Source organism: Heptranchias perlo, chromosome X (assembly GCF_035084215.1).
Source record: "Heptranchias perlo isolate sHepPer1 chromosome X, sHepPer1.hap1, whole genome shotgun sequence".
Lineage (NCBI taxonomy): Eukaryota > Metazoa > Chordata > Chondrichthyes > Hexanchiformes > Hexanchidae > Heptranchias > Heptranchias perlo.
In genome coordinates this window covers 3,938,358-3,957,361 of record NC_090370.1, presented here as the reverse complement: position 1 = coordinate 3,957,361, position 19,004 = coordinate 3,938,358, and the positions used below count along the sequence as shown (strand labels likewise).

The 19,004-nt window shown below is 41.9% G+C and overlaps 1 protein-coding gene across 3 annotated transcripts in view; it reads left to right on the top strand.

The window, feature by feature from the left end:
* The first annotated feature begins 4,605 nt into the window (after positions 1-4,605).
* The window catches only part of LOC137307176 (LIM domain and actin-binding protein 1-like), a 115,809-nt gene continuing 101,410 nt past the window's right edge, over positions 4,606-19,004 (top strand). For 2 of the 3 annotated variants that reach the window (XM_067976539.1, XM_067976536.1), the window contains exons 1-2: positions 4,607-4,752; positions 5,024-5,059. The gene's annotated coding sequence lies outside the window, so the exon portion shown is untranslated. Of the gene's footprint in view, positions 4,753-5,023; positions 5,060-19,004 lie in introns of all 3 variants that reach the window. The other variant, XM_067976538.1, reaches the window with a different exon arrangement.

Below are 19,004 nucleotides of genomic sequence, written 5' to 3'. Positions count from 1 at the left end.
TTTCTCTTCCTTTAATGCACTCCTTAAAACCTGCCTCTTTGACCCGAGCTTTTGGTCGCCTGTCCTAATATCTCCTTATGTGGCTCGGTGTCAAATTTTGTTTGACAATCGCTCCTGTGATGCGCCTCGGGACGTTTTACTACGTTAAAGGCGCTGTATCAATGCAGGTTGTAACAACAACTTGCATTTCAATAGCATCTTTAACATAAAGAAACGTCCCAAGGCATTTCACAAATAGGTGTAAAGGAGAGCCAGGAATGGAGATGAGAGCCAGGAATGGAGATCTATCACTGTCATATCTACAGGAGTATGAACCATGCACCTGGTGGGTGGTGTCCTCTCGTGTGATGGTGGTATCTGTGTCGATGATCTGGCATGTCTTGCAGAGGTTACCGTGGCAGGGCACGACACAACACCACACAACCCGTCCACGACACCACACAACCCTGCCACGGTAACCTCTGCAAGACATGCCAGATCATCGACACAGATACCACCATCACACGAGAGGACACCACCCACCAGGTACATGGTTCATACTCCTGTGACTCGGCCAACGTTGTCTACCTCATACGTTGCAGGAAAGGATGCCCCAGAGCATGGTACATTGGCGAGACCATGCAGACGCTGCGACAACGGATGAACGGACACCGCGCAACAATCGCCAGGCAGAAGGGTTCCCTCCCAGTCGGGGAACACTTCAGCAGTCAGGGACATTCAGCCACCGACCTTCGGGTAAGCATACTCCAAGGCGGCCTTCAAGACACACGACAACGCAAAATTGTCGAGCAGAAATTGATAGCCAAGTTCCGCACCCATGAGGACGGCCTCAACCGGGATCTTGGGTTCATGTCATGCTACACGTGAGCCCACCAGCGAACAAAAGCTATCTGTTTTTAATATAACGGGTCATTTGCTGGCTTTCTCTGCCTTACGGATGTTTCTGCCTCTTTCTGTTTTTTTTTCCTGTTTGTTTTTTTTTGTTGAATGTATATTCGGGGGTTCTGTAGGTAACACCTCTCTGTCTGAACACGGTGATTGCCTTGGCAACGGGCAGTTGCAAAGACTGTCTGTAATCACCATGTATTGTTCTGTGATTTATAAATGCGTAGGCTTCGAGGAGTTCCTGACATTTACCTGAGGAAGGAGGAAGCCTCCGAAAGCTTGTAAATTTCAAATAAAATCGTTGGATTATAACTTGGTGTTGTAAAATTGTTTACAATTGTCAACCCCAGTCCATCACCGGCATCTCCACATCATATCTACAAAGGCAGTGAATAACTCAGCATCTCACTGAAAAACACAACACAGTTCTACCTTTCTGTCACCACTCATGTAATGATGTATCATGTGTTTTGGTCATATCACAGATGCTTAAATTATGCACCCACTGACATCACTTGAGGTTTCACAGCACATTGACTGAAGGAGCCCTAAAACCAGAACCATTTAAATTAGCGATATGGCAGAATTAAAAATACTGAAACCTGTAACTATGTGATGTCTGGAACCTGCCTGAATAATCTGTGCTACAAAAAAAAGTATGTAACTAAGAATAATTAAAAATATCCACTTTAGGCTCAGTTGGTTCAGACAGTAAGTATCTGGCTCATACAACCTAAAAAGTCCCAGGTTCAATCCCTGGCCTGTGCTAAGTTAGCTGATCCCAGCTATGTGCACATTTATGAACATATCAACACCTCATTGGGAAAGTAAATTCTTCCTAATCTCATCTTTCTTGAGGCTTGTTAATTTTTTCGGTAATTTGGGGGGTGTTTCAATGGGCCTCAATGTCCCTGGATTAGGGAGCCCAGGGATTAGGATTGTCAAGTCGGATCATTATCTAGCTTGTGTAGGTATTGGACGAGGACAAGGACAGCAAATTCATTTGCGCAACTGTATTGGAATGGGAATGGACAATATTTTACATTGAAAGTGCCTCATCCTACACTTACCTTCTCCTTTAAACAATTTTAATACAGTGGTTTTATAGGGGAAAAATGGAACTTTTTGAATTTGTGAAACTAAAAATATTCTCAACAAGCTGCTAGAAAGATGCAACATACATTCCAAGGAGTGTTTGGAGTGACTCTTCTTTAAGAAAGAATGAAATTGCATTGATATAGCACCTTTCACATCCTCGGGACGTCTCAAAGCACTTCACAGCCAATGAATTACGTTTGAAGTGCAATTACTGTTGTTTTGTAGGCAAACACAGCAGCCAATTTGTGCACAACAAGCTCCCACAAACAGCAAATGAATGAATGACCAGTTAATCTGTTTTGGTGGTTTTGCATAACGGAGGAATGTTGGCCAAGACACCCGGAGAATTCCCTATTCTTCTTCTCATGGCTCCTCTTAAATTCATAATGGCAGTTGGAGGCGTTTATATCTACATTGCGAGCAAATTCTCTTGAGTGCTGGGTGGTAAAGTAGGTTATACATTGCCCATTTATCTCTGGGACTTGGGTTCAAATCCAGCCCAGACTGACAAAATGGAAATCTCTCTAGTTATCCAGAATGCTGTAGTCTCTGTTGTCACATGTACTCAGACCTGAAGCTCCATCACCCCTGTCCTTGTCAAACTCCACTGGGTTCCCAGAGATTTTTGTTCTCATGTTGAAATCCTGCCATGATCTCACCCCTCCCTAACTCTGTGATCTTTTCCAGTCAGATAGCCCTGTGAGCACCCTCTGGTCCTCTGACACTGGCCTACTTTTTGTTCCCCGATATCTGTTCCGCCATTGGCAGCTGCTCCATTAGCCACCTTGCCCCCAACCTCTAGTACCTCCTCCCTCACCATCTCTGCCTTGCTACCTCCCAATGCCAGAAACCCTTTGACAAGGCTGTTGTCCCCCCCCCCCCCCCCCCGCATGATTTTCTGTCTCTTTTCCTCCCTCCAGCTCAGTGCCCACTCACTATCCCTTTCTCGGTAAAGTATTGTGAGACATCTATCAGTGCGTGTTGAGCACTATGGAACTGTAAATTGTGTCCTGAAAGAGTAATCACCTTGTAAGCAGGTGACAGCATTAGGGGGAAGCTATTTAAACACATGAGGGAGAAAGGAATAGAAGGTTATCATAGAATCATAGAAAATTTACGGCGTAGAAGGAAGGCCATTCAGCCCACTGTGTCCCCACCGGCTGAAAATGAGCCATCCAGCCTAATCCCACTTTCCAGCACTTGGTCCGTAGCCCTGTAGGTTACTTCAGGTGCACATCCAGGTACTTTTTAAATGAGTTGAGGGTTTCTGCCTCTACCACCCTTTCAGTCAGTGAGTTCCAGACCCCTACCACCCTCTGGGTGAAAAAAATTTCTCCTCAGCTCCCGTCTAATCCTTCTACCAATGACTTTAAATCTATGCCCCCTGGTTATTGACCTCTCTGCTAAGGGAAATAGGTCCTTCCTATCCACTCTATCTAGGATCCTCATAATTTTGTACACCTCAATTAAATCACCCTTCAGCCTCCTCTGTTCCAAAGAGAACAACCCCAGCCTATCCAATCTTTTCTCATAGCTAAAATTCTCCAGTCCTGGCAACATCCTTATGAATCTCCTCTGCACCCTCTCTCATGCAATTACAAGCTCCCACAAGCAATTGTGTACTCCCTTGCCTTGTTTGCCCTCCCCAAATGTATTACCTCACATTTCTCCGGATTGAATTCCATTTGCCACTTTTCTGCCCACCTGACCAGTCCATTGATATCTTCCTGCAGTCTACAGCTTTCCTCCTCACTACCAACCACACAGCCAATTTTTGTATCATCTGCAAACTTCTTAATCATGCCCCCTGCATTTAAATCCAAATCATTGATATATACCACAAAAAGCAAGGGACCTAGTACTGAGCCCTACAGAACCCCACTGGAAACAGCCTTCCAGTCACAAAAACATCTGTTGACCATGACCCTTTGCTTCCTGCCACTGAGCCAATTTTGGATCCAACTTGCCACTTTCCCTTGGATCCCATGGGCTTGTACATTTTTGACCAGTCTGCCATGTGGGACCTTGTCAAAAGCCTTGCTAAAATCCATGTAGACGACATCAAACGTGCTTCCCTCATCGACCCTCCTTGTTACCTCCTCAAAAAATTCAATCAAGTTAGTTAGACATGACACAACAAATCCATGCTGACTGTCCTTGATTAACCCATGCCTTTCTAAATGACGGTTTATCTTGATAGGGTTAGATGAAGAGGGGCGAGAGAAGGCTCGTGTGGAGCATGGACCAGTTGGGCAGAATGACCGTTTCTGTGCTGCAGGTTCTATGTCATTATTATGACATAGGCCTCTTTCCCTCCTCAAAATGGGGAGCAATGCAATGATTTTGTATTGAAAGTGCAACACTATAAAAAAAACAATGCTACTGAAATCCAGCAGATGGCACATTGACGAAAATATTGGAACATACGTGTCTCCCAATCCTGTAGATGGCATTGTTGTTAGAGGAGAAGGCATCGGTGAGACGATTGGTCTCTGGGCACAAATGCCAGCGGGTCTACTGCTGCACAACGCCCTCTGCAGGCTCGGAGGACTCGCAGGATGACGAAGACTCAGATTTTACGTGTTGAGGTCATTTGCTGGTGCGTGGCTTAAAAAATCGAGGCAGCCCGTCGGTCTGGGAAATTGGAACAGGGTAGTCAGTAGAGGCAGGTGCGTTGGCAAGGCTGTGCGGGGCAAGCTTTCTCTTCGTTGTAAGAGTTAAACTTTCGTTGACATTTGGAAAGCTGTCAGAGGAAGAACGTCTCAACAGGTGAGGAGAAAAATTCTAGCAAAGAAATGCATGGTGTGGATAAAATTGCCTTTCGAAAACTTTTTGGGCAGAGCGAGGAGCCGAGAAGGGTCAAGCTGTCCTCGCGCGCTCGCTCTCTCTCTGGGCTTGTGGTTAGAAGAAAATTAGACTCTTGTGTGTCTCTCAAGGACTTTGCTCTATTCAGAGTGATTTTTTAAAAAAATAAAAATTGTGTCTGGGTGTTTCTAAGTTGATATACTGATGTGTTTGTCTCATTTCTTTTCCTCTCCAGTTCTATAGATTTGTGCAAACGAATCCACCTGCTAAGGTGAGTTATTTTCCATTCAGATATGGATTGGGAGGTTGACTTTTAAATGATTTCTTTCAGCTTTATATTTTTTGCTCTTGGATTTTTAACTTAAAACAACTTGGAACGACTTGTAGATAAATTCTAAACTAAAGGGAGAAGATCCAAAACAAATGTCTTTTCACTCTCTCTGTTTTGTACTTATTGACAGTGGAAATGTTAATTAAATTTTAAAATTGTACTTTATGTTGACAGTTACTGTACTTCTAAATATCAGATTTGCTTTCCCAAACTCTTGTGTGACTTACCCATCCTCAAATCTTGTTAAGTAATGGTGAGCTAGATTGAGATAACAGTTGTCTATATGTAGTGAGGCACAGAAGTGAATTGTGGTCTGCCCCTGAAATAAATGTGTTTTACTAAAATGTTTGGATGTGATATAATCCATTTTATATATTTGCAGCTGAAATCAATTGTCTTGATCAAGTTCAGAAGATGCTACTTTTACTTTGTACTGTTAGTTGACTGGCACCTAATGTATTTGACTGGTGACTTCTTGAAACAAAATGTAGAGTAAAGGAGTTAAATCTGCCACGATTTTAAATGTGCCTTCCATTTTGTAAGTTTGATTCCAACTCCTTGTGGATGACCTGTGCATATACTGTTTTTACTTTGGTCCCTGGGAGGTATGCAACTTGCTGGTCATTGCTTGATGTCACTGTTCAACAGCTCTCCAGATGTCCTAGCCAAGATCAAATTTTTTGTACATGTGATTAAGATTCTATGTCCTGCCTTTATGTGCCAGTGTGTTGTGCTATGTCTGTTCTGTGAAACTTCTAATGTTCAGTCAAATATTGTAGGAAAAAATAATGCATAGACTTAATATCCTGGAATAACGAACAGAACACAGTAGGATATAAAAGTTTGCTAAATAACTTGAAGATGAGTTGTTTTAAGAAGAGATACAATATGGACTTTTGTTTCCACAACCAAATAGTTTCTTAAAACTTGAGAGCTGATACAGTGGAGCTTAGAGGTGTCACTATATTTACCCCCTTTATTGGGGAAAAAAGAACTTTTGTGAAGAACCCTGATTAATTGTACTTTTTAAAAAAATGGTTTTTAAAAAAAGAGTGGTCCCAGCAGATGGACTGGCTTGGAGGAGTTGCTGAATCTGATGGTGTAATGGATTAACACCAGTAGCTAAAGCTTTTCAGCTGTCCTAAATTCAGCTTCAAAACACTTATCGAGGTCAGGAACTCTTCCGAGCTGGTTTCCCCAATAATGTCATCAGCACTTGCTGTTTAAAAATAATACATTGTGCTTTGATTTATACTGAAGGGAAAAATCTGGTGGACCTGAATTAAAATGTATATTGTTGACTGGAAATCACTTCCACCTTTCCTGGTGAGTCAGTTTAGTGAATTGTGTGGTTAAGGAGGTATTGTACCAGATGTTTGAGTGAATGATGCCAAAATGTAATTTCAACTTTCTTTTGGGTGATCTGTTAAATTCTATTGACATGACTAATGGTGTAGCTGACCTCTGTGCTGCAATGAGTTCAAGCCCTACTCCAGGACTTGAGCACTTAATCTAGACTGACACTTCCGTGCCGTACTGAGGGAGTGCTGCGTTGTTGGGAGTTGCCATCCTTTTGATATGTTTAAACTTGGACCTATCTACCTGTTCAGATAGATGGAAAAAGATCCCATGGCACTAGATGATGGCGACCAAGGGAGTTCTGGTGTCCTAGCAAAATATTTCTCCCTGTGCCAACACCACCAAACACATTATGATCGATCATTCATTCACTGTTTGTGGGATCTTAGTGTGTGCAAACTGACTGGCACATTTGCCAACATAAGTGACTGCACTTCAAAAATAATTCATAGGTTCTCGGGTGTCCTGAGGGCATAAGGTATGATCTAAATGAAAGTTGGTTCATTCTTTGGGCTAGAGGAGGGGAGGAGGAAATCGGCTTGGCTTTCTCCCACTGATCCCTGCTGTAACGCTCATGGGGGTTGTCCGGTGAGGACAGAGTTGGGTTTAGCTGTGCTTTTTTGGTTCCTTTCTTCCTCCCCCCCCCCCCCCCCCCCCCCCCCACACACAGTTGAATTTCCTGCTGACACACATTGTCTAGGCAGTGGGATGAGAAACTACAGTATGAATTGCCATCTTTTAGGGATGAGTGAGGAAGTGGCTATGTTTTTTAAAAAAAATGCAACAAGATGGTCTAAGTAATGGATAGTGAGGTAGCCGAGCAAGCTGTTCTCATAGTTATGTTACTGCACACTTAAGGTTTGATTTGCTGATCTGCCAAAGATTGTTTCATAGTGTTGAAAAGTTTCTTTCGTTCAAGTTCATCAACAGCTGCTGTTCTCATTTTCCAGTTGTGTAACAGTGCAGCAAAACCAGTTTTTTTTTGTTTTGAAAGAAGACTGAAAAAAATTTTTCAGCTAAAAGTGACTTTCGCCAGACTGCCTTGAACCTGTTGTGCATTTAAAAAAAAATTCCTCCAGAACTGGCTGTTACTCAGGAAGTGAGAGGAACAATTTTCTTGGATTGTTTGTGCTTAGACAATGAACCATGTGAAGTTTTTTGGCACGTGGGTTGTCATGAGGTCTAACTTCGAAACCTGATTGGGATGGGTGGAAACCATTGAAATGCTATCACCAGTTCTTGCCACCTTCCTTTGTTGTCCCAGAATGTTTAATTACATTAACTCGCCTGCAACTATTTTTTTAAAGAGGAAAAAAAATCTTTGTTAGGACTCCAGCACTGTCAACTGGGGAATCACTGTCCCCTTCACTGGTATCGTGGTGGTAACACACTCACCTCTGACTGTCGTTGGTTCAAGCTCTGTTGAGACTAGAGTACATGATCTAGACTGACACCTCAGTGCAATAATGAGGAAGTGCTGCGTTGTTGGAGGTGCTGTCTTTTGGATGAAGCATTTAAACAGAGGCCCTGTCTACCTGCTCAGATGGATGCAAAAGATCCCATTGCACATCTGCAAGAAGAGCAGGGGAGTTCTCCCTGGTGTCCTGGCCAGCATTTATCCCTCAACCAACACCTAAAATAGATTATCTGGTCATTAATGTCACTTGCTGTTTGTGGGACCTTGCTGTGTGCAAATGTGTGCCTACATAACAGTGACTACAATTCAAAGGTAATTCATTACTTTTTGGGATGTCCTGAGGATATGAAAGGCACTATATAAATGTAAGTTCTTTCTGTATCTGATTTGCACTGCTGTGCCATCAGGGTTTTCCTGAGATGAGTGTATGTCGCTGAGTTATCCATTCATACTTTGGACACTTTTTTTCTAAATCAGCGTATCTGAGCAATGCCACAGGAGATCAGCTAATGTGTATGTTTCATGACAGATGGGTCAAACAGCCAGACCTCTGTCAGTGCCGCTCCATGATTAGCAAAAGTGGTCTGACTGAAGTGTTAGCCTGGATTATGTGCTCAAGTTCTGGTGGGTCGTGAACCCACAACCAGAGGTGAAACGACTGGAAATCTTGATGTCTTCTCTGTTTGTGCTAACTTTACCCCTATAGTTTTGAAGCTGTGTTCGGAATGTGCCTCAGGGTCCTAGTAAGGTGGAAACCAACCTGTTTTTTGCGATTTCCACAGCAGCTCAAACAGGAAGAACGAGGTGTAGTTGTTAAAGTTGCAGTTTGTGTCATTCTTTCTGGCACTTTTCCCTCTTGGCTGGGGGAAGGTGTGTGAACTGTGTGTTTGCTGGTCTCTACAGGGTTGGGTGAGCTGCTTAGCTGGCTGTGGGCCAGAAAACATGGCTGCCCATGAAAACCAGCTCCTTGGGGAGGGCCTCTGACACCTCCTGAGGCACTAGCATGACCTTGTGTACAGTACTGCTATTGGTAGTAGTGCAGTAAAGTAAATGCATTTGAATCCCTGCGAGTAGCCAGCTTGTAAAATTGTAAAGAGGCTGAGAGTGTCTGGAATTCTCACTCTCATGTATGATTATGGGTTCTTGTGACTCTTGAATTCATTTAAGTTTGAAGTGCTGAATACTGGGAATGCCTACAAAATGATAGGTGGAACCCAGAATAGCTGCTCCTGTATTCTTGCAGGATCGCTGACTTTTACAAAATGCAAGATTATTTTTTGGTAGGAGGGAACTAATATGGGTTTAAAAGGTTAATATCTAGTAGTTTTTGCTTTAATGAAGGGCGTGCCTTTGCTCTTTCCCATCCCCACCCTCATTTAAGGAGGACAATTTGCTAGCAGCTTATCCTGGTTAGTCACTTAGCTTAATGTGGGGTGGGGGGGAGAAAGAGAATGAAAATGAGGTGGACATCTCCACAGAAAGAAGTTGGAATGCTGTTTGATTCCTGGAAAATAAATAGTTTATATTCCTCACCAACTGCAAGCCCATAAATGAATTGGTTTCCCCCCCCCCCTTGCATACAACACTTAATTATACACATTTGGAGCAGCTTGTTATCTTTTATTATCCACCTGTTTAGGGTGTGTTTTTCTAGCAAAGGCCAACAAATATCTCAACTTTTTAAAAACTTAATTGCATTTTTTTCTTTACAAAATATTTCAGCGACAGTGCTTGGGTATTTAAGCAGAACCTTTTTGATATGTTTTCAGTTCAGGACTTTCCTCACATTTTGGAAGGTTTGAATGGTCCAGTCCATGCATGACTTAGAATGATACAGCACAGAAGGAGGCCATTTGGCCCATCATGCCTGTGCTGGCTCTTTGAAAGAGCTATCCAATTAGTCCCACTCCCCTGATCTTTGCCCCAGCCCTGCAAATTTTTCCTTTTACAAATGTCTTTTTTTTGGTTTGTTTTCTCCTCCTCCTCCCCCCCCCCCCCCCCGATTCTTTTGCCAATTACCTTAAATCTCTGTCCTCTGGTTACCGACCCTCCTGCCAGTGGAAACAGTTTCTCCCTATCAAAACCCCTCATAACTTGCTAACTGTTTATACAAAAAATAGTTTGTGAATACTGAGTATAAACAAAGACTTTGAATACATTACAAAATATAAAGATTCCACTTTGAAATCTAGCACTGTTTTAGAAGTTTCATTCATCATGTGTGTAAACCACTCTTTCAGTACAATAACTTGTTTATTTTTCAAGAAAAGTATCTTTCCTGCTTGTACCTTTTTTGTTTTTGGTGTTTTATACCACTCGCCCCAAAGTCCAGTTGTTTTTGTGTTGTAAAATTTATTTCCTTGGGACTTTGTTTTTGGCAGGTGTGAACCCAGATCAGGGAGTTGGAGCCACTTTTACAATAAATACAATTTTCAAAATGTAGGGGGTTCCTCTCTCCACAGATGCTGCCTGACCTCCTGAGTGTTGTCCAGCATTTTCTGTTTATTTTAGGGGTTTCCATGCTTCTGACTTGGTTGTATAGCTACTTGTTAACTTTGTTGTTCCATCAATAGGCCCTCCCCCTGCCATTGCTTTTTAACCTGGGAAGCCACCATGGCTTTCAGGCCAGGTGAAAATAAGTTTGCCACTGTCGAGAAGGATGAAGAGGCCCAAAAGGTAAATCAAACTTTCCTTTTTATGGGGCCAGGAGGAGCAGGAATGCTGCTTTGGCCCCCACAAAGAAAGTCACAGCCTTCCCTCCTGCAACATTAATTGTATTGGTGATTTATATCAATTAGTGCAGTTAGTGTTAATTGTATTCAGGTGGTGCATATTAATTGGGAACTCTCATCCATTTATAAGAGAGCTGATCTAGTGTGTGGTGTGGGTGTAATGTGGAGCTCCATGAATAAAGGCTTGGAAGCAACTGAAGACTAGGCTCTGGTATTCTGTCCTTCGCCACCTGGCTATCCAGTTTGGAATATGCAAGACCTTCCCAGAATCACTGCCACTTGTGTGGAAGCAAGTGGGCAGCCAAAAGTCGCTTGATCTTCGGCAACCTCGTTGGGCCCTCTGCAAGTATTTAAATGAGGCCCGGTGGTTAAAATCACTGTGGTCTCCTGCCAGTGGCGGGCGGGGAATTAACTCGACTCAGCAGCTTCCCGCCAGAATCCTGCTCTGTTTAAATTCTCCCTCTTTTCCCCCATCCCCAGTGGGAAAGCTGGAGAGGAACGGGCCATTGGCCTGGAGCTATATGGGTGGGATTTCTGAGTGTTCCGCCTCTAGGATGAGATAATTGTGCCCATAGTCACTTTCAACCAAGATGTGGAGATGCCGGTGATGGACTGGGGTTGACAATTGTAAACATTTACCTGAGGAAGGAGGAAGCCTCCGAAAGCTTGTGAATTTAAAATAAAATTGCTGGACTATAACTTGGTGTTGTAAAATTGTTTACAACTTTCAACCAAGGCCTTGGGACGTTTGCTGTTAATTGTAGCTTGCCTCCACCCCTACATAACCAACAGCCCACATTTCCCAAGTTAACTATGTACCTCCGCCACCCTTTGACTATAATCTTTGCTGTAAGATGTTTGGAACATTATTGATATCAACTTATTAATTGTGTGCAAAACAGAAGATCTATATTTTATTGACCTTTTTTATACAATTGTTAAATAAAAATGTTTGTTTTTTGGTATCCATTTCAGTCCAATTATGTCCCAAGAGTTAGTAAAATTAAAAGCAAGCTTAAATGAACAGTAAAGCTTCCCCAGAAGGTCCCATCCAACTTGTAACACGATGCTGTTCACTTGAAGAGCTCAGGAAGCCTGTCTGTTTGGATAAGTGAATAATTCAGATAACTGATTGCTTATTCCAGTGTTGTATTGCATTAAATATTCAGCACTGAAACATATATAGCATGATGAAATAATTGTGTGTACGGCATGCTGGGAGGTCTGACACTTTTTTTGGTTAATCATACAGTTTGAATCTGTACCTACTGGATAAGCAATATCGTACTAGGAACAGGAGGGACTGAATGGCCTACTCAAGCCTGTTCTGCCATTCAATGAGATCATGGCTGATCTGTATCCTAACTCCATCCACCCGCCTTGGCTCCCTATCACGTAATACCCTTGGCTAGCAAAAATCTATCGATCTCAGATTTAAAATGATTAATTGAGCTAGTATCTACTGCTCCTTGTGGGAGAGAGTTCCACACTTCTACCACCCATTGTGTGAAGAAATGTTTCCTAACTTCTCTCCTGAATGGCCTGGCTCTGATTTTAAGGTTATGTCCCCTTGTCCTAGACTCCCCCACCCCAGTGGGGAAAACATTTCTTAACCCTATCAATTCCTTTCAAAATCCTAAAAACCTCAATCAAATCACCCCTTAACCACCTTCTGTATTCCAGGGAATACAAGTCTAGTTTATGTAATCTAAATGCCCAAATTCTAAGCTGCCTCTAGTATAAGTGAACAAGATTATCAGCACTGTGATTAAAGATGACTTTTTGCTATCTCTAGAGATGTAAAGTTCTGTTTGCTCTTTGAAGTACAATAATCAAATAAGTAGAAAACCTGACAATCTGGGTGAAATATTTTAAAATGACTGTGTAGCCATCACAGTAGAAGCTTGGCAAATATCTGGACCTGCCAGAAAATGCATAAAACTGCATATCAAACAAATGCTATTAATTAAAACTAGCACTTGGAATATTTCATCCCCCACACTTTGAGACTTTTTTGAAATGGTACCAGTGAAATCCTCCTCCTTGGCCACTTTGCCCTTATCATAAAGGTGACTGGAATCTAGAATGTACAGCCTGTTTGACATTTCAATTTCCTCTTCAAATCAGGATTACTGAAAGACTGCAGATTTGAAATTGAAGGGAACTTTCAATCTTGGTGTCTCAAAACCAAATAGATGTATTGGAGCTGCTTGTTTCAGTGGATGGTCCTGACCACCATCTCTTGCAGATCTTGAATAAATTACACTCAAACAAAGGGAAATTAAATTTGCTGCAATAATTAAGAAGAATTGACCATGTAGAAGATGCCAAATTTGTTTTTTTTTGCATCCCACAAAACCCATGGCAACTGCAGAGAAGGAGGAATAAATCTGTAATGTCAAACTCGAGTTGCTATAGATTGCATAATCTCAACTAAACTACCAAGGGACGTGAATCAGATTTAAAGTGGAATTAGCACTCCACTTTTCAAGGAACGCATTGGTATAAACAGTTCCACTTTTGAAAACTCTAATTGGCCTGTGTCCAATGCAGCCTAGAAAAGCAGTGAGACCCTCGCGTTCATGCATCTGAAAGCAGGTTGATGGGGAGCAAAGTCATTCTCTCCCCTTGGTGGAAAGAAGAATGATGTAATCTGTTACCAGAGGAGCCAAGTTTGCTGAGAGCACATGTTGCCTATGAGCTGACTTCATTTTTTTTGTGCATTCCTAGTTGGCTTCTACAGAACCTGGAATATGCATACTGTGCAATAATTGTTTTGAGACGTTTGAGGTTGGAGCCAGCATTCATCCCAGCAGTCTATTGGTAGGGTTGGGGGCAAGTACTTTATCAAAGCTTCATAAAGTTCCACGTGTCACAATTAGTGCTTGAATATTCCAAGTACAGTAATGGTTTTGAAATTTTAACATGCCTTTTAACAAAAGGGGCAAATTATTCTAGAAATGTAGATTATTCTGCAACTCTCAGCAGTTATAATATTTAGTCACTCGGTGTGAATGTTGCATATTGCCTGTATGGAATGTTGTCACAGTTGACCAGCAACAGGTATCGTGCCAAGCCAAGGGAAAAATAGAAAACTTGAATCAAATAGTCATCTCTTGCCCCCCCCCCCCCCCCCCCCGCTTCACTGTATATTCGATAATAGTCATGTCCAAGTACTATTTCCTTCTGTTATGTCTTAATCATCTTCTGAATTCCTTGCTGAGATGGCACATGTGGGACTGTACACCAGCATCAGTCACTCCTTCATGTGAAGAAGGGAGAAAACAGAATCTGAACAGTCATTTCATAAGTAGCAAAGTTGGAATCTGTTCCTGAAAAGAAGTGCGGCTTTATCTTGCTTCTTAGTACATACATTAACTTTCTATAACAAGAATTTTTAAGGACACGAAAATCGCTACCCCTTTTTTTTGATGGACCAATCCCACCTACCTACTTTCTCACCTTATTCCTCAATCCCTTTTCTCCACAGAAATGCATCTAATTGCTTTTTTGAACCCTTTTATACTGTCTGCTTTTAATGGCCTTCCTACTCTATTACCAATTATGTTTTTCTTTTAATAGGTTCTACACAACTTCTTACTCCTAACCTCCTAGTTTTTGGCTTTATCTCCTGTGCCTCAATCAACTTTGTGAATTCCCCTCATAATCTTCAACTTTGATGTGGAGATGCCGGTGATGGACTGGGGTTGACAAATGTAAAGAATCTTACAACACCAGGTTATAGTTGGATTATAACCTGGTGTTGTAAGATTCTTTACAATCTTCAACTTCATTTGGGTCACCTTGAACTCTTCCTTTTCCTTTTTTTTCCAAAGCTAAATTCTTTATCCTTTCCTCACCACTTCCAGTATTAAAGAATTTTAAAATTCAAAGCTTCTATGGTTCCCTGATGGCTCGGTGTGTTTATCCAGGAGTAGTTGACTCATAGCCAGGAAAATCCTACGTTTGATTCCCAGTCCCTGCTGAGTTAGCTGAGCTCAACTGGCATGGTAGTAGGACACTGCCTTGGTGCCAGCCCTGGGTTAGGGAAGGCAAAATTGCCCACGGTGCCCACAGCTGATTGCTGTTAGCAGCCCCCTTGTAGGAGTGAGAGTATGGACGTGGGCTGAGAATAAGATTTGATTCAGTCACTCTAAAGGCTCACACATGAATAATGGCTACTTGGGTAAGGTGCCAGAAGAGGCTGTCTGTGCAACTGTACTCCAGCAAGGAGTTGATGTCTTCAGGGAAGAATTGTAAACAATTTTACAACACCAAGTTATAGTCCAGCAATTTTATTTTAAATTCACAAGCTTTCGGAGGCTTCCTCCTTCCTCGAGGATTTCATTTCCAACAACGTTCACCTGAGGAAGGAGGAAGCCTCCGAAAGCTTGTGAATTTAAAATAAAATTGCTGGACTATAACTTGGTGTTGTAAAATTGTTTACAATTGTCAACCCCAGTCCATCACCGGCATCTCCACTTCAAGGAAGAAGAGAGAGAATTGGGACGGGGGGTGGGAAGAGAGAAATGGACCCACCCAGGTCATCTGGGAAACTTTTTTTAAAAAAGACTTGTTCCAAAACAACATTTTATCACTCCTTGTTACCCCTTTTTCTAAAGTCTCCTTAAAACCTGTCTTTGATCTTGTCTTAATTCACCACCTCCTAACACTTCTCCCACTGCTGTTCAGTGTCTGGTTATTTTCACTTTGGGATGTTTTATTGCATTTAAAGGTGTTTCAAGTAGCCTTGTTTTTTGTTAAACAACTTTATGCTGTTCTCTTCTGGTTAACATTCACCTGTCTTTGGTTCCCTGTTGACATCAGTCAAAAATGTAGTAGGTTTTTAAATTGAGCTGTTCAATGCAACTGAACTTTGAATTCTTCCCACTTTATCAGCTTGAACTTGATCAAGAACTCCTCCCAGTCAATCGCTCGCCCTTAACACTCATTGTTCAAACAAAATGGCTCATAAAATCAATGAAGGCTGTGCCTGGGAGGGAAAAGGAAAGAAGGGTCTTAATGTGAATTTGTAAATGGTACTGATAGCATATTTGCATAACAAATCTGTTGTAAGGTTGTTTGTTACCCATAAGCAAATTACTTGATAAGAAAGCTTCAAGATAATGGCTGTTTTATTTAAGTTTTATGCTTCTCATAACTTGGCCTGCAAACCCAAACTCACTGGAAATTTATCTTTTTCGTTATTGCAGGGTATACTGGGGAAAGATGTTCTTTGGTATTTGCAGGATGCAGCACTAAGTATTTGGATCGGAAAGTCCCAAGTTGAATTCCTAGTCTGCGCTGAGTTGAGCTCAGCTTGGGCTGCAGTCGAGTGCTGTAATTTCCCTTGGTGGTCCTGGGTTTGCTGGGGTGGGGGGAATGGAATTGGTACCTCGTCCCACTCCCTTCGCCCCCCCCCACCCTGTTGGTGACTGGGCCTTTGGTTGTCTAGGCCCTAAGCTCTGGAAATACCTCCCTAAAAGTCTCTGCCTATCCACCTCTCTCTGCTCCTTTTTAAGACGCCCCTTAAGATCTACCTCTTTGATGAAGCTTTTGGTTACCTGCCCTAATTTTTTTTGGCTCGGTGTCATGAAGCACCTTGGGACGTTTAACTGCATTAAAGGTGCTATATAAATGCAAGTCGTCGTCATGCTGCTGCTGTGTTCGAATCACCTACTGACATTCATTGTCTAGGCTTGAATATGAAGAATAGCACTTTGGGGTACTAGAAGGCAGCTTTTTTTGTGGAACTGTACCCCAGCAAGGATCAGTGTCTTCAGGAGAGTTGGGGGGAGAAAACTGGCTAACAACTTTGATCCCAGACTTAGGCATGTTTCTGTAAATGCCCTTTGCAGTGTTGACTATCCAAGGTTGGTGAAGTGAATAGATTGGAGGTGGAGATTTGGCATGCGTAACATTTTGTTCTCCTTTATGTAGATGGAAGGTTTTAATTGCAGCTTGTAGCTGGGTGTGGATTGAAATAATTGAAAATGGGGCCAGCTGCAGAGTTATGTTTTTTTAAACTGTTGGCAAATGATGATGGAAATGTATTTCCACCCAGGTTTTGCGCCTGAGTTATTGTGCAGAGGGCCGGCTTTATGCCCTCCTCCATCATAACTGTCCTCGAGAGTTACAGCTGGGCACATATATTAACAATTCCATAATTCAACCCAACTGCCAGATGGAAAACTTGGGACCTGAGTTTTTTAATTCGAGCGGGGTGTTGTCATGAATTTTGAATTGCTTTGTTTCTAATTAAAGAAGCAGACCATGTTCTTTTGATCCTAGATCAGATTGTGGTTTGGTTTACATTGCAAAGTGGTCTGTTTTGTGGATGGAGTGGTTGATGGTTTGGTGGGGACTTGAGTAATTGGGGTTTGCACCTCTGCAGATATGTTTGCAGTTATTTTTGGATGGTGTATCAATATTACATGGCTCCCAACTGCATTTGTGTATGTAGCACTTGTCACAAATATAATGTGAAGCTTGTCTGAAAACGTGACTTCAAAAGGGGTTAACAGCAGTTCTCTCAAACAACATATTACAGTATCTTCAGAGTTCTGGTGTCTAGTCAGATCGAGTATTCCATACACAGAACAAATGAGTACATTGCATTATGCACATCGTATTCCAATCAAAATTATACTGAAAAATGATATGAGGATGAAAATGGGTGGAATTTATCAGGAGATGGAACTTTTTCCAGCAAGTATCAGACTTTGCTTCTTTATCTGAAGACATTGTTTAAGGGTATTTGACTCATTACAGATTGTCCTTTTACATTTGTTTCAAATGTTGCACAAAAGTTCAACAAATGCTAAAAGTATTAATTTTACTAATACTCATTTTGAGCTTCACTGAAGTGCCCACCTCAAAGAGCAGTTGGCGCTGCACTCCCCAAAACTCCTCTGCCTTTGGTCACCTGTCCTGTCCCATAATTCTTCTCCTCACTGCCAGGTAGTTGCTTCCTTCAACAAGTGCTTTTGGGTCGTTTATTACGTTAAAGATGCTGTAACGATATAAATTGTTACGGATCAGAATGGTAGTGGGCAGGTTTGGATTTGCCCAGATTTTGAAAAGTATCAAAAGGGCAATGAAGTTCTTTGTACTAAATTGGAAGATGACTGGCCAGGCTGAACAAATCTTGGGATTTTAGTGTTTTTTACATTCCATCCTTGTTTCCTGCTCCATCTGGCCTGAGGAAGGTGAGAGTTTGCAGACACACTTGCAAAACAGATTTTGGGAATTGAACATTCCATCAGCAATGTAAACATGTCATTTATTTGAATGTGTTTACTGTGTGTTGCCAGTGAGTCTTAGATTATTGTTACTGATGCTCTTTCATATGGGGGGGAGGAGGAGGAATGAATGGTGGGACCAAATGTTTGAATATTTTCCAAAACTACACAAGCCATTCTGTTTCCAGTGTGAGTTGGGTGTGTCTAGAGACTAGTCTTGCTGAACTGAGATCAGATTTTCTTTTTTCCCTCCATTAAACAAAACTGCCCCTTTCCAAAATTCCAATCACCAAGGTCCTGTCTGATTTATGACCTTCCATGCTGTAATGTCAATATGATACTGTCTCCTAAAAGACTCAGCTTGAATGAATTTGACATTTGAGACTTTGCCAGCATGGAAACATTCCCCTGATTCCTGTTTTTTAAATTCTTTTACTGACTGAAGTGCAATAACCTGAATAACCAGATCATGGAGCTTTGTTTGCCAGCATAATACTTGTTGGAGGTTTCATTTCAACTAGAATTATTTAAAACAATCTCAAGGAAACTCTGGGGAAATCCACATACAGTCCCTGCTTTTCCCGAACCAGAAAATTGAAATGGAAACCAACCCAAGTGGGGTTTGGAGTAACCACTTTCTTCAGGGTCACTGCCTTGCTGTACAATCTGTGCTGGAAACGACACTCAACAGTCCTGGAAAATTGCTAATTCAAGTCCATTCGCTGCTAATGAACTTTTTAGTTGCGTGGGGTAGTACTGCTCATCAAGTGGCACCAGTCACTTCAAGTCCTGCCATGCATACAACTGATTCCCAGAAATCCTTCAACAGTGTTTCAGTACTGCAGGAATATCTCTTGCCGGAGAGGGTTCAGGAAAATGGAGTAACCAAACTTTGTTTTTGTCTGGCCTTAATAGAATTTGACCCTTTTGTGGGGGGGGGGGGGGGTGGGGGTGGAGCTTTGTAAAGTGAATAAGCAAAACTGGTTATCTTTTTAAGACTGTCTAAACGGGGCAGTGTGATATGGCTTGCATCTAAATTATGGTGTTTGGTCAGACATGTTTATGCAGGGAGAATTTCACAAAAAACCATGAGTACAAATGTGGTCCAACATTTTACAACTATTCGGTTTTAAGTA